The sequence below is a fragment of the Myxocyprinus asiaticus genome, chromosome 5 (genome assembly GCF_019703515.2).
Source record: "Myxocyprinus asiaticus isolate MX2 ecotype Aquarium Trade chromosome 5, UBuf_Myxa_2, whole genome shotgun sequence".
NCBI classification, from domain to species: domain Eukaryota; kingdom Metazoa; phylum Chordata; class Actinopteri; order Cypriniformes; family Catostomidae; genus Myxocyprinus; species Myxocyprinus asiaticus.
In genome coordinates, this window is record NC_059348.1 from 26,230,983 (window position 1) to 26,245,556 (window position 14,574).

Here is a 14,574-nt window from a genome sequence, read left to right on the forward strand (position 1 = left end):
CTGTCTTGGAACAACAAATCCACATACGGAGAGCACATGCTAATGTCTCACTCAGCATTTACAATTACCTTATTTACAGTATGTGTGATTTTCAAAGGCTAATAAAAATAGAAAACAACAATTGAGTAAAATGAAAGCATATTATATCAGTGATAATGTAAATCTTGAAAATAAACTGAGAATTTGCCTTTCTAACACTCAGCTAGTCAAAGACATATGCTGTTGATCGACAAAAGTGCAAGGAAGCTCATACAGTTCCACTTTAGAGCTGAGAAAAAAGATGTTTTAATTCAGCATATGTGATGATTTAATTCAACATATACAATATTTATTTGTTTTCTTAATGTACAACAATTGTTCACACACAAGATGTGCTTCTTGAATTTAGTGATGTAAGATGATGTTGATTATTGAGCTGCCTCTGCCTGACAACATGAATTCCAATTTTCAACTCAGTTTATCTGTTGCCTGGTAACAGTGGAAGGTCTGTGAAGTGAAACCCCTCAAAAGCCTGTGCTGGAAACAGCCTTTTGAGATTAAAATATAATTAATATCTCATAATGTTCAATATTTTTCATGACTGAATATAAGGGAAAGATGAAAGATACAGTTACAGTTTAAAGAGACTTGTTTAATGACAGTTGTATGTTGTATGCTTTGGTGAAAGAATGAAGAATAATTTAAAGGGCTCTAGTAATCAATTTCATAAATAAGCTTGTGATCAGTTCAAACTTACTGAACAATGGAAGCAAAACTCACACCAATACAGATGCTGCTAAATTTATGGAAGCCCTCCCCCTCTCTCTTATTAATGTAATTCTTTTTTTGTTTAAAATACTGTTAGACAAGAGTACATGAAAAAGATGGTTATTTCTTTAAACAAGCTGTAGTATTTGGACAAGTGAACAAAAATTCTGTTGTAGTGTGTAATTTAAAGTAATAGGTCACTCAAAAATGAAAATTCTCTCATCATTTACTCACCCTCATGCCATCCAGATATGTATGTCTTCCTTTCTTCTGCTGAACACAAACAAAGATTGTTTGAAGAACATATCTGCTCTGTAGGTCCATTCAATGCAAACGAATGGTGGACAGAACTTTGAAGCTCCAAAAAGTACATAAAGGTAGCATAAAAGTAATCCATAAGACTCAGTGGTTAAATCCATGTCTTCTGAAACAATATGATAGGCGTGGGTGAGAAACAGATCAATATTTAAGTCCATTTTTTACTATAAATTTCCACCTTTGTCCAGCCTGGGACCAGTAGGTGGCGGTATTCATGAAGAATGTGAATCGCCAAAAAATAAAAGAATGTGGAAGTGAAAGTGGAGCTTTATAGTAAAAAAGGACTGATCTTTTTCTCACACACACCTATCATGGATTAAAGTGTTTTGTTTTACTTTTATGCTGCCTTTATGTGCTTTTTGTAGCTTAAAAGTTCTGTACATCTTTCGCTTGCGTTGTATGAACCTACAAAGCCAAGATTTTCTTCAAAAAGTCTTTGTGTTCTGCTGAAGAAAGAAAGTCAGACACATCTGGGATGGCATGAGGGTGAGTAAATCATGAGAGAATTTTCATTTTTTGGGTGAATAATCCCTTTAACAGAAACAAGAAATGTCAATATTACACCATTAAAATAATTCACCATTATTATTGTCGTTCCAGAGTTTCAAGAACTGTATGTTATTCAGTGAAAACAGTTGTTGAAAGTATCTGAAAGTGTTTTTATAGTTTTTTTTAATTGATTTATTATAGCAATTTAGATTATTTTATAGCTTATTGACTTATTTTAAATAATTTTAGTCATCTTGAGGCCCCCTTTGAAGTTTGCTGAGACCCGCTAGTGGGTTCCGGCCCCCTGGTTGAGAACCACTGGTTTACATGACTTTATATTTTGTCTTATTGTGTCGGCTGTAGTTTGGGCTATAGACTTTTTTCAGAGTTGCGCCATATTTGGTTTTTGATGGAAATGAAAACAAAGCTGTGATGGATAGTATCTGTTCAATGGCATGCACTTTATAAAGCTCTAATTTTCACAACTTGTGTTTTTTTTTTTTTCCTTCTTTCTGGAGTGCAGCCCATTAAATTAACTGTAAGACTATCCCTCACAGCCTCGTTTTAATTCGCGTCAAAATGTAAATATTGCACTACTCTCAATAAGCTCTATAATGCTTTTGTGAAACCCCAGATAGTGCCAATCAGTTGTACGCGGTTAACCAGTAGTGGTCCCTTTAACAAAAAGGACCGCGGTATTTTCAAATTAGGGGTGGACTGTAGGTTTGAACATTGAAATATAATTGTACAAAGAATATATATTACACATGTTTAATATATTCATTATTAAAATAGTTTCTTATTTTCTATACCATAAAACTGGAAGTCAGACAACTCTAATAAGTGGAACAGATAAAGTCTGTTTGGACGATCCTCCCCCGCTTTCGCTCAACAGTGCATTCTGGATCCAAGGCTCACGATGCAATGAGACTGAATACGCGGGTAGGTGCTGCCCAACGCAAGGCTTTGAGCCCTAGTCGACAACGAATGAGCACGGAAATATACCGCAGCATCCTCATTCATTTGAAGTCATTACACAGATCGTAAAGGTAAGTAATTTGTTTTCTCGACCATTTCCTTAAATGATGTATTCAGGATGTGTGTGTTTAAAGCTCATTAGAGCCCAGTTCAGTATCAGTCAGTAGCATCCCTCACCTATTGTTCAACTGCAGACATCCACATTCCATGGATATGAACAGTGGCAATGACATGTTGCATGTGGTTTTACAGTACTTCATTAGTTTTCCTCGATTTTAATGTAGAAGTAGCATTTTCCAAGAAGCATTCGCTTATTACAGCCAGTGCTTGCATAATAATTTTCCTCCTAACTGGATTTAGCAGCAAAAATGTGGGAATCTTGTTGTCATTATACCGCATGGAATCTCAAAGCAGTCAGACAGTATTACGCTTACAGTAACAGTGTAGGTTTTATTCCACATGTGACTTTGTTACCTGCCATTGTAACTGTCTGATAATTTAGATGCATGAGCCTTGCTTCCCATTGGAATGTGTTGAGTTGGTTATTGATTGTCTATCAGGGCTGTTACTAATGTAGCTGCACCATGCCAAAACACACAGATTCAACAATGCCTTGTTCCTCAACCTTGACCTTGTTCCTAAATTTCATGCTTTTGTTTAGATATTGCTTATTTTTTGGAGCTTTCCAAGCTTTGGGTGAAGGAGAAGCAAAGTCATCCAGACATACCAGGTTTTTTACAGGGTGCCTGTCATTGCAGTGGAAAATGTGAGACTGTTGACCTGTTGTGTTTATGCATTATTGAAAAGGTGCAATTGAAATACTTTGTTGTTGTTCGAAGTCATTCAACCAAAGCCCATGTTTTGGTACACAGCTGCTCAAACCAGATTTAGAGGCTTGTTTGTCTGGACTCCCAAAGTTAGACTTTGAAGCTCAAAATTCTTGTTTTGAGTCATTAGACAAAATCTCACTATATTAGGTCATTCAGTTCGAGAAACCACAGACTGTTTCCAGTTCTGAGCACAAGGAACTGCTTGCTAATCACTACTTTGTAGTTCTTGTCCACTTTCTTTAAAAGAATGCAAATGTGAATGGCACATCCTATGACAAGGTTGCCAAAAACATCTCTGCTGATCCCACTGGCCATGTACAAACAGTTGGTTTAAGCAGAATAGTTTAGGTAATGTCTTTTACAATTCTGGGCTTATAGGGATAGTTCATCCAAAAATGAAAGTTCTAAATCATTTACTCACCTTCATGGTGTATCCAAACCCCTGTGACTTTATTTCTTCAGTTGTACACAAAAAGAGATGTTAGGCAGAATGTTAGGGATTGACATTCACTAATATTTTATGAAAAAAAAAAAAAAAAAAAAAAAAAAAAGAGCAGCAACAAAATTCTTCAAAATTTCTCCTCTTGATATCCATCAGGGCCTCAGACTAAAAAAATTACTTTGGAGCCATTGGCTCCTAAACTCAATAATTTAGGATCTAAATGGCTGTTTTTAGTTGCCAAATCAATAGTTGAATGAATGTTTGCACTTAGTAATAGTTAATAGTTGTGTAAGTTGTGTAATAGTTGTGTAAGCTGCATCTCACATACATAAATACATACATATAATATAATATAATTTAATATAATTCTTAGTCTATCTTTACTGTGACCGGATGGCCCAGACACAGAGGCTACAAAAGTGCAAATTGAATGAAATCCCAATGCAGTTTATTGAACTACTCAAATCCCAATCAATAATAACCATAAGAAAAAAAAGAAAAAAAAACATGATTTGGTACATAATGCAGGACTTTTAATTTTAAAGAAGCCCGAAATTCAACTGAGACTCTTATTTTGAAATGTGTGCGCTCCCAGATGTGAACTCACTGACAGCTGATTTGCTGATAAAGTGACTGATTCAAACTGCTAACCTGAGCTCCTGTGTTCAAAACCTGAGTCCTTTTCTGGCAGTTCATTAAAAAGACCCAGTTCAAAAGAGTCATTTGTTCACGAATCTGACATTATAGTTCGTGCTTTGTTTGTTGTTGCATGCAGCAAGCTTATCCCAACAGAAAGGGTGAAAAGGGGCGCGAGACACACTGGTGCGCACTCTAAAGATGATGACGAAACTGCTTATGAACGCATAGAACCCGACTGTTATCAGTGGCGACTAGATTTTAAATTATTGTCACAATCATTTATTTTTGGTCGCATTTGTTACCATTTTAGTCACAGTCTGGAGCCCTGTCCATGGAAGAAAGTCATACAGTTTCGGAATGACAAGAGGGTGAGCAAATTAGAACAGAATTTTTAACTTTTGTGTGAAGTAACCCTCTAGGTTTATGGGCTTAATTATAGTGTTTTCCCTCTATCCCCTGTTTTTGGAATATAACTTTTATCCTTTCACTGAAATGCATTAAAGTTACAGAAGTGCTTTGAGGCAGTAGTAATATTACACTGGCAACTTACAGGATTGCAGTGCTCTCCCTCCTTCAACAGAGTAAGAGGGGATCTGGAAAGAACAGTATCTTGAGATTGGAAAGCTATGATTATATGAAGAATGCCACGATGACTTCAACAGAGATGCGGAAATGAAGTATGTTTAGAGGTATCAGATGAAAATGCAGTCAGACTGAGTCTCCGTCTGCACGCCTGAGAGGACTTGAGGTAATAAAGGGCTTAAATGCCATCTCCACTTTGGCTATGGAATTGTTTAAAAAACAAACAAACAACTTACCCCACCCCCACAAAAACAAAAGAAAACAAAAAAACAACAACAACAACGGCAGAGCAGTCTATGAATAGCTGACAAATTTTGACATCATATTGGCACCTTGCCTTACATAGTCAAGGCCTGATCGTAAACCAGCTGTGATTGGATCATAACTTAAGATGATCCAGTGGGTCATTCAGGGTGAGTTTTGTTGTTCAGATGTGGGAAGTCTTGGGCATTTTCCTGCTTCTAACAATAGAAGAGGTGAGTCACAGGATAAATCATGAGAGTAATTACTAAATCCAGTCCGTATATAACAGCTTTTCAAATGCCCACTCCTCCTACCACTACATAAGCCAAGGGTGAATTCAGCCATGTTTTCTTAACAGTGGCTCTGCTGCCTTCAATCTGCCCAGTTCAGTTGTGTTTATCATATGCAATCCCTAATATGCAAGTATACACTTCCTTTGTGGACTATTCATACTTCTGCTGCATACAAATGAAATTGAAATCAAGTACAAGAATGACAAAACAAGCTATTTATTATTGTTTGTTAAAGGTGAAGTATGTCATTTCTGCACAGCTAGCATCAAAGGGATTGTAAAAATGTTCACACAGGTTTCCGGAACACACCCCTCGTCTGCTATAGGTCAGAAACACAGATAGTCCCAGCTGTCCCGCCCAAACTCACACTATTGTTTGAGTAAGTGTTGCTATGTTGAGCTTGTCGGGATAGTCAAACAAGCAGAGCAATATTTTGAAGGCTTATAGTTGACTCTGTGTATTAAACTGGGAAAGGAGTATTTTAACTTTGAAAAATGAAACATATTACCTTTAAATCAGGATGATTCAGAATTTTGTGATATTTCATTCATAATCAGAAGAGGTTCATCACCTCTAATTAACAACATTGATCAACATTCAGCCATGGAGGGGGAACGGGAGAGGCTGATGGGTCAGGTAGCTTTTAGTAGAACAGCTGATGGAAGACATGAGACAAAAAGTGTAGGGACAGGACAAACCCATGCAGTCATGTCTCAAAGCATGGAAAAAAGGTTACTGACATGGAAAAATCATTTAAACTCTGAAGATGGCATTCCTTACATTTTGTTTGAAATATGTTGAAATAACATCCAGTTAAACTTAAATGTGATTCTGATTCATTGTTATGACATAATGGACATTATTATGTCAATTGTATAATGAAAGAATAATCAAGAAGTCTTTAACATCTGTGACTGCTAATGTAATTTAGGCAGCTTGTCTGCTTGACTGATGTAATGAAAGCACAGACCAGTTTGGATGCCCCCTGACCTATAGTTATTAGTCGTGATGAAACACTTCTGTGCTCAGGTTGACTGTGCTATTGTTATTGTGGTTTCATGTTGCCTTTGTATTGTTTATTCTCTAGGGGTGGTTTAGGCCCATCTGTCTGATTCTTCACATCAACAGGGGACGCAGCTGCATAGCCTGACCCCCAGCAGGCCTTTGTAATGTGCCCAGCCTTGGTGTGTGTTTGTGTCTGTGCATGTCCACGTGTGTACGTAAGCTATCGACTTGGCTTTCTGTGGAGGGCGTGCCACTGGTCTGCTTTAAAGGGTCCTTGGAATAGGTGGCATATTACTCCCAACAGAAAACACAAGATGCAAAGCTGTTTAGTAACCAACTGAACAGAAGTGCAGGCGTCCTGTCAGCAGAACCACAGCTCTGTTGTCAACAGTTGGCTGCATGCATACAGGGGCAGTCACACTGGAGTTTGAGTGTTCAAAATGTTTTCGGACACCACAACGGACAGGATATGATGCCACGTGCAAGGCCTTCTTGTTTTAATAATTAAAAAAAAAAAAATGCTCAAATAGCAAATAATATTTTCAAAATGTTAAAATATACCATCTGCTCACTGTCCTACAGCAATAAAACATGCAGCTTTGTAATACATGACTGCCAAGAGGTCAGTGTGTAACATTCTATTGGTAACACGTCTTCTCGTCATCCAAATTCGCTGGTCCGAGTTCACCAAACTTCCATCTGCAGAGGAATGTTTGTTTGTTTTTTTTAACCCCCTTTTCTCCCAATGTGGCATTCCCAATTCCCACTACTTAGTAGGTCCTCGTGGTGACGCGGTTACTCACCTCAATCCGGGTCAATCCGCACATCTTATCATGTGGCTCGCTGTGCATGACACAGCGGAGACTCCGCATGTTACTGGCTCAGCGGAGGCTCATGCTACTCTCCGCGATCCACGCACAACTTACCACGCGCCCCATTGAGAGCAAGAACGAGGAGGTTACCCCATGTGACTCTATCCTCCCTAGCAACCGGGCCAATTTGGTTGCTTAGGAGACCTGGCTGGAGTCACTCAGCACACCCTGGATTCGAACTCGCAACTCCAGGGGTGGTAGTCAGCGTCAGTACTCGCTGAGCTACCCAGGCCCCTCTGCAGAGTAATGTTACATTTCTTCTTCGCATGAGCTTGTGTTTCTGGGTCTCCCTTGTTCGGATCTGTTTGAATGAAAAGTGAATGGAGTGATCCTTTTGGTGTCCTAAGTATTTTCAAAATATACTAAATATTAACTAAGCCTAGCATAGCTTTTATTTCAGGATTTTACAAATAGTACTGTATGTACAGTATTAGCAGACACAATCTTTGTTTAGTTAGTTAATAAAGCTTTTTAATTACTTTTGTATGTGAAAAAATATTCTTAAAATAAATAGTTTTATTCTGTATGATATTTTCAATCAGTGATTCAATAACTAAAACCTATTCATCTTATTTTTCAGCGTGAGTAGGGCGCTGCCATTATCCATCTTGAATGTGGACCTCTTCCGGTATAAGCCACCTCCAGCTTTTTTAGCGATACAAAAATACTACATTATGTTGCTTTATATTGCAGACTGGCAATGTATGTCATCATATTATCACTATTAATCATTATTTTCATAAACATATTGGTTTGCAGCGCAAATAGTTTTACTGTTTATCGCATTTTTGCCATCGTTTCATCACACACTGTTGCACAGGAAGAAAGAATGAGAGACCAAGCACTGATCATCTTTTTAAATAAATAAAGGCAAAATCTGAGGTTTTGCAGATAAATATGAATGGAGGTTTACATGGATACATAAAAAAACTGCATCGTCATGCTGTCGGTAAAGTAAGAAGCAGATTTGATTATTATCTCTTCAATGCAACACACAGCAACAAGTGAATGATCTGCTGTACTTACTCTTTTGCTTTAAATGCTGATTGCTGATGTTAGAAAATGATCCGACATTGGCATAGTATTCTGTTGTACATCCTGTGGTTGTGTTATAGTTAACAAGCCCATATCACTAAATTCTGGTCTTACTATCCTTACATTGCGGTTAGTGAAAGCGTAACTCTGTCACACTTGCTGGAAACACAGCCGTTTGCTTGCTTCCGCATTGCAAAACAAGGTAGATAAATTTACATTATTTGAAAATACAGGTTTCAAAACTATATAACACATTCAGAGTTTAAAAGTGTATTATGCTTTTTCACAGTTAATATTATGCTTTGTATGTTTTTTTTTTTTTTTTTTTTTTTACATTCACTTCTTATGTGTCACTGACCAATGATCACGACCCAAGTTCTGATTTTTAAGTCTGCCTTGTTTCAACTATTAACACAACTATTAAGTGACCACAACCCAATTCCAATGTTATTGTTTTATTGCTTTTTTAAAATATCCTGTTGGCTAACACAAGGCTGATTTAGAGGCCCTATTCGTATATCACAACTACCACAGGCAATCTAGCAATACAATGCCTGCTACTAAATATGGCTTTGATTTCACAGAATGCATCACCAAAATAAAATCATTTTGCAATCAAAGTGGATCAGGCCTTTATTGAATCTCTAAGCACTTATTCCGGCTCACGCCTTGTCGGCTTATATCGTAGAGAAATGTGATCACATCTTGTTTACAGGCTTGTGAGAAATATTTCTGCAATGAGCTTGGCCCAACGCTGGGTCAGCTGAAGGAGGATTAAGGCCACACTGCTGTGAGTGTGAAGAGCTCAGCAGAATGTGTTGATGAAAGCAGCCCTATGGTGGTGCTCCACAGCAGATGGCACACACACTGGGGGCTGATGTGAGGTGCCTGGTCACATTCCTTCCCCCACTTTCTGAGGATTATTAAAAATCACTAAATAAGACACTTTATTTGTGGCAGCATTATAATATTCTGCTTTCATAGGTTATCTGCTTAGGAGGTGAAAGATGTGGAAAGTAGGGAATTGTTGTCACTGTTATGGTTACAATGATCAATATTATGAATGTTTGTATAGCCCACCAAACCTTTTAATGCTTTGCCCACAAATGCTTTCCATTACATTTCCTAGCTCCATGAATCATTTATATAAAAAACTAAATTGTGTCATTTATGGACGCAAAATGTCCATCTGAAATTGTTGGCTCATCTCCAATTTCTAGCAGTTGCTTGGATATGGGAATTCATCCCAATAGAAGAAAATTACATATTAATATGCATTCAAATGTGAAATGTTTCATTTTCTTTATTAGCTATATGCAAAACTATAGTATACACATTTTCAAAATCAGATAATTGGTGGGTTGCCTGAACGTCTAGGTGACTAATCAGTCTCAAGGAAGCCCTGAATAATTGGGCTGGTTGCATGGGCGTTCACATGACACTGATCAGACGTGCTACTTAGGTGGTGTTCACGTAGAATGCGTTATGTGTTCAAAAACAGCTGGACAGAGCACATCAGAATGGAATAGAATGCAGGGGTCTTGAGACATGTAAAAGTTAAACTATTTATAACTTGACACTCCAACTTAGGGATGTCAATTTTCAGACATTTTCATAATCTATCCTCGTGGAAATGAATGATCAATTAATGGATTAATTGTTAACGTTTATACTGCTTAAATATAATTTAAATTATTACATTTAAGAAATGCAAGTATTGGCATTTTCCTCTTGAAATATTCTTAGTTCAGTGTATTTTAATACATTTAGGCTATGTTTAGTATGAATTTGTTAATTGTTTAATAACTATTAATGAATATCTGTTAGTAATAACTTGTAAAAAAGATATATTGGTCGTTTACATATTTGAGTTAATTAAAACTTCACGTTATGGATCATGGGATATTTCTGACCTTTGGACATAATTTTTTATTTGAAATTAAATCATAACACGTTCCGTAAACACAGTAGCCTACATAATATACTATGTGTGCTGTTGAGATGTCAGCTGAATCTGCTTTCCTGGTGATCACTGACATAATTGTAGGTTGGGATGAAACAAGGAGACCAGCAGAACAATTACACACAAACTCATTATAAGAAATGTCACCTTTAGATATGTTGTTATTTTAGCATGAATTTACTCCAGAAGAAGCTGTTTCTCTGATTCTCTATCATTACCTCTATAAGGCACTGATCCCTCTTGTTTGAACGAGACTTGTTACGGCGCAAGCGCTTGTCTGCTTGTGTCTTTCAGCATAAGTTAAGATGAGCGGAAAAAGAAATAGTTCCTATCCTGCACATGTATTTGCTAATATGGCCTAATCTATTTTATTTCACTTTGAAGCTTATGATTATTGTTTGTGTTCATGGTAACCAAATAATATTATCCCTATTAAAATTTTTTTTTTAGAATCGATATTTTTGTGTGAGGATTGAGATTTTTTGATTCAACATCAGTATTGGAAATATTGAAATTTTAGGATCGATCCTCCCATCCCTTGTGTCACTGTATCCACTCCCCTCCGTTCTTATATCCACGCACCGCATCGCCAACCCTAAACGTGGAAGTGTTCCACGATTTGACTGTTTTCAATTTCTGGTCTCCAGTGTTTTCACTCGCATCAGTGTATATTCTTAGTGAGTAATGTAATGTTTAAGGTATTACTTTTGTAAAAATTGTCAAAAAACATGCCTATACTTCACAGAGTCGAGATGACCATTTTTTATAGACAGTGCCTAACCTGAGTGTGTAGATGACATGAAGCGATGGTCAGAGGTTAGTTACGTTGATATATCATTAATTCATCTGAGTTGTTATGACAGCCAACAATGGCACAAGTTGAGCCTGAAATTCATTTTTACAGTAAGTAACACTTTATTGGTTGTTGTTCTTCTCTGGATCGCTCGTTTTGGCAGATTTTACTTGGCGTCTCGAGACCAGAAATACAAAACAGGCAATTATAATCTTCTTTGGTGCCGCCTAGTGGTTGCTCAGGAAAACTTTGGATATGAACAACCTGTTTAGACCCCCCCCAACAATGTTACTCATCCAGTGGCATTAGTTGGGGGCGGGGCTTTTCTAGGGAATGAGGTCATAATTACAAAGCATAACATTTCATAGTGTTGTTCACAGCAAGGCCTTGGCATTTTCTACAGAGGCTCATCAAAGTGATATGTACCAAGTTGAACTCCTTCCTTTGAGGAAATCATTTGATCTTGTGAGGATTAAACCTATAATTTCCTACACTCTTACCTGTTTCAGGCTCCATTATCATCCGGACAGTTTTTTCATGCAAACAATAGGATTAGCCTTACATGTTTAAGAAAGGCAGAATCCCCCTCTAATTTATGATTAAGGTTTCATACCAAATTTTTTCCTTATCTCCACTATTTAGTTAAATGTCAGATATCAGCAGGGAATCAGCAGGGACCTGATGATACAATATTACATCGATATCTGGGTTGCAATATGATAAAAGTTTGATTCTTAATTTTTAGTGTATTGAGATTTAAATCTGTGATACAGTACAATCTTTTACATGTTTCTCATTCATCTTCAATGGGCATTGTTGTGTGCTTCCTGGTTTACTTCATGGAGCCATAGAAGAAGTGTGGAGCACACACAATATTGTCAGAAAAAAAATTGACACAAGGGAATAGCGTTGGTTCCAGCGTGTTTATCAATACACAAAACTCTTGAAGTCTAGTTGTATGGAGTATCTGACTTATTTTCTTAGCTTGTTCTGAGTTTGCATTTTGGTTGAATGTAAATAGTGAGTGGTGGTTCATCGCTTTTTAGTTTCCCCAACAATATAAATGTGAAAAATGTAACTAAACATGCCTATACATGATTTTAGAATATTGAGTAAGTATCATGAGATAAAATATTATAATGCTTTGAATTACCAATCCCTGGCACTGGCAGAGGACCAAGCATGATACTCAAACACTGACCTATTACACGTTGTCCACAATGTGCTAGTCTAGAGGAAAGATAAATTACTGTCTCCACTGCCATCACATTTCAGGTGCTTATTTATTTGGCACTGTTTGTGCTATATTTTGGCATTAGCTCTCTTCCAGCAATGGTTACATCCGTACTAGCTCTCCCACTGGGCATCTAGCAGCAACAACATGGTGGAGTGTGCAGTTAATGCAACTTAGAGGTTGTAAAATGCTTGAGTCTACCCTGGCCAGGGTGGAATTGTGCCCCTCTAGGGTCCGTTAGTGTGGCAGTGCATTAGCACGCAGTCACGCACACCAGATACAAATTCTCATGATGGTAAATCAAATTCTCTGGTAGCATGTCATTAGTAGACAGGCAGCTAAATTGCCTACGTATACACACACAGCGCACAAACATATACCATATAAGTGTTTTATAAAGGTCTGGGAAAAGTCAGGAAGTATGTGTTCTATTTTGCAGGTTTGTTTTTATTTTTTATTTTTATTTATTTTTTATTATTAATAATTTTTATTGATTCCATGCAGTAACTTAAATAGACATAACAGAAAATGCAGAATCAAATTATATGAAATTATAACCCTTCCTCCCGAACATTAAAGCCCACCCCCCCACCTGACACACAAAAGCACCCCAGTGGTTAAACGTTAATTGACAGTGACACACAGATAGACAATAAAACAGCAGAAAATATTTAGAAACATAAAAAAAAAAACATAAAAAGCATACTTTCACACACACATTTAAAACTACTAGTCTCTCTCCACTGCCCCTCCCTGAGAGCCTTCTAAAAAGGCTAAATAGCTGCCCCATTTCTTGATGAACAAATCCATGTTGCCTAGCCTTCTATATGACATTTCTTCAAATGCCACTACCCTGCCCATCTCTGTGTACCACTCCTGAAATGAGGGCGCTCCAGCTGACTTCCATCCCCTAGGATGACCTGTCTGCTGATCATAACACTGGCTAGGACCCACTTTTTATGCACTTATCCCCTATAGTAGTGACTGCCCCATCGCCTAAAATACGAGTCTGAGAGTCTGGGGCAAAATGAAATTTGAGTGCCCAAAATGTCACACATAAAACTATGAAACCTCAACCAAAATTCTTGGATCTTAACATGCCACCAAAAAACATGGTTTGTGTCCCCATCTTCTGATTGGCATCGCCAGCAGTTGGGTGTGTCTAAGACCAAGCCTATACAATCTAAAGGGGGTCCAATAGAATCAATGTAAAATCTTAAATTGCATAAGGTGCACCCTTGCATCTCTAGATGTAGACTTGATGTTTTTTAGAATCCTAGCCCACACTCCCTCCTCCAATACCAAGTTTAAATCTTTCTCCCATAATCTCTTGAGAGAAATTGAAGCTCTGTCCCCCAGACTCTGAATTAGCAGGGAGTAATAAATTCACTGATGCCTCATGACCTTTTCAACAACAACAGATGAAATGAGGGACTTGAATAAATATATATATTCTGTTCTATATCTGTTCTAGAATAAATCTTATGGACTGATGAAAAAAATGTATAGTCCCTACCAGATGGGTTCAAAAGTCTCCAAATATCTGTAAGACTAAGATTTTTACACGTCCTGTTAAGCATCAATGTTGCTCTAGGGGGCTTACACACTTTTGCTTCACTATGATCAAGGACTGAGTCCATCAAAAGATTAAAGTCTCCTCCCAATATTATATAATGAGGGGTGCCAGCGGCTTGCAACATCCCTTCAAGATCTATAAAAAAGCCCTGCTCATCAACGTTAGGTGCATAAATATTAGCCAAAATAAGACTTTGCCCCTGAATTTCTGCTAAAACAATAATGACTCTTCCTAATTTATCTTTAATCTGTTTGAGATATTTGAATTGTAGATGCTTACTTATCAGTGTAATGACTGCCCTGCTCTTACTTGAGTCAGCTTAGAAGATCATAGAAGATAATCTATAAAGCAAACTCCAGCCAATAGGCGTAATAAACACAAAGAATGTGTAGATTCATCCACATAACTGTCCCAAAGGTGTGTTCCTCCAAAAAACAAGCTCCAGCCGCTAGCAGAACCAGCAAAAAAAAAAAAAAAAAAAAAAGGACGTTCAGTTTCCTCGGACAGTGAGCCGGCCCATTCGGCTGCTACGTGA

The 14,574-nt window shown here is 37.5% G+C and overlaps 1 protein-coding gene across 1 annotated transcript in view; it reads left to right on the forward strand.

The window, feature by feature from the left end:
• Positions 1-2,478: 2,478 nt before the first annotated feature.
• LOC127440521 (protein FAM110B-like) overlaps positions 2,479-14,574 on the forward strand; it is a 59,094-nt gene continuing 46,998 nt past the window's right edge. The window contains exon 1 of the mRNA XM_051697153.1: positions 2,479-2,603. The gene's annotated coding sequence lies outside the window, so the exon portion shown is untranslated. The remainder of the gene's footprint in view (positions 2,604-14,574) is intronic.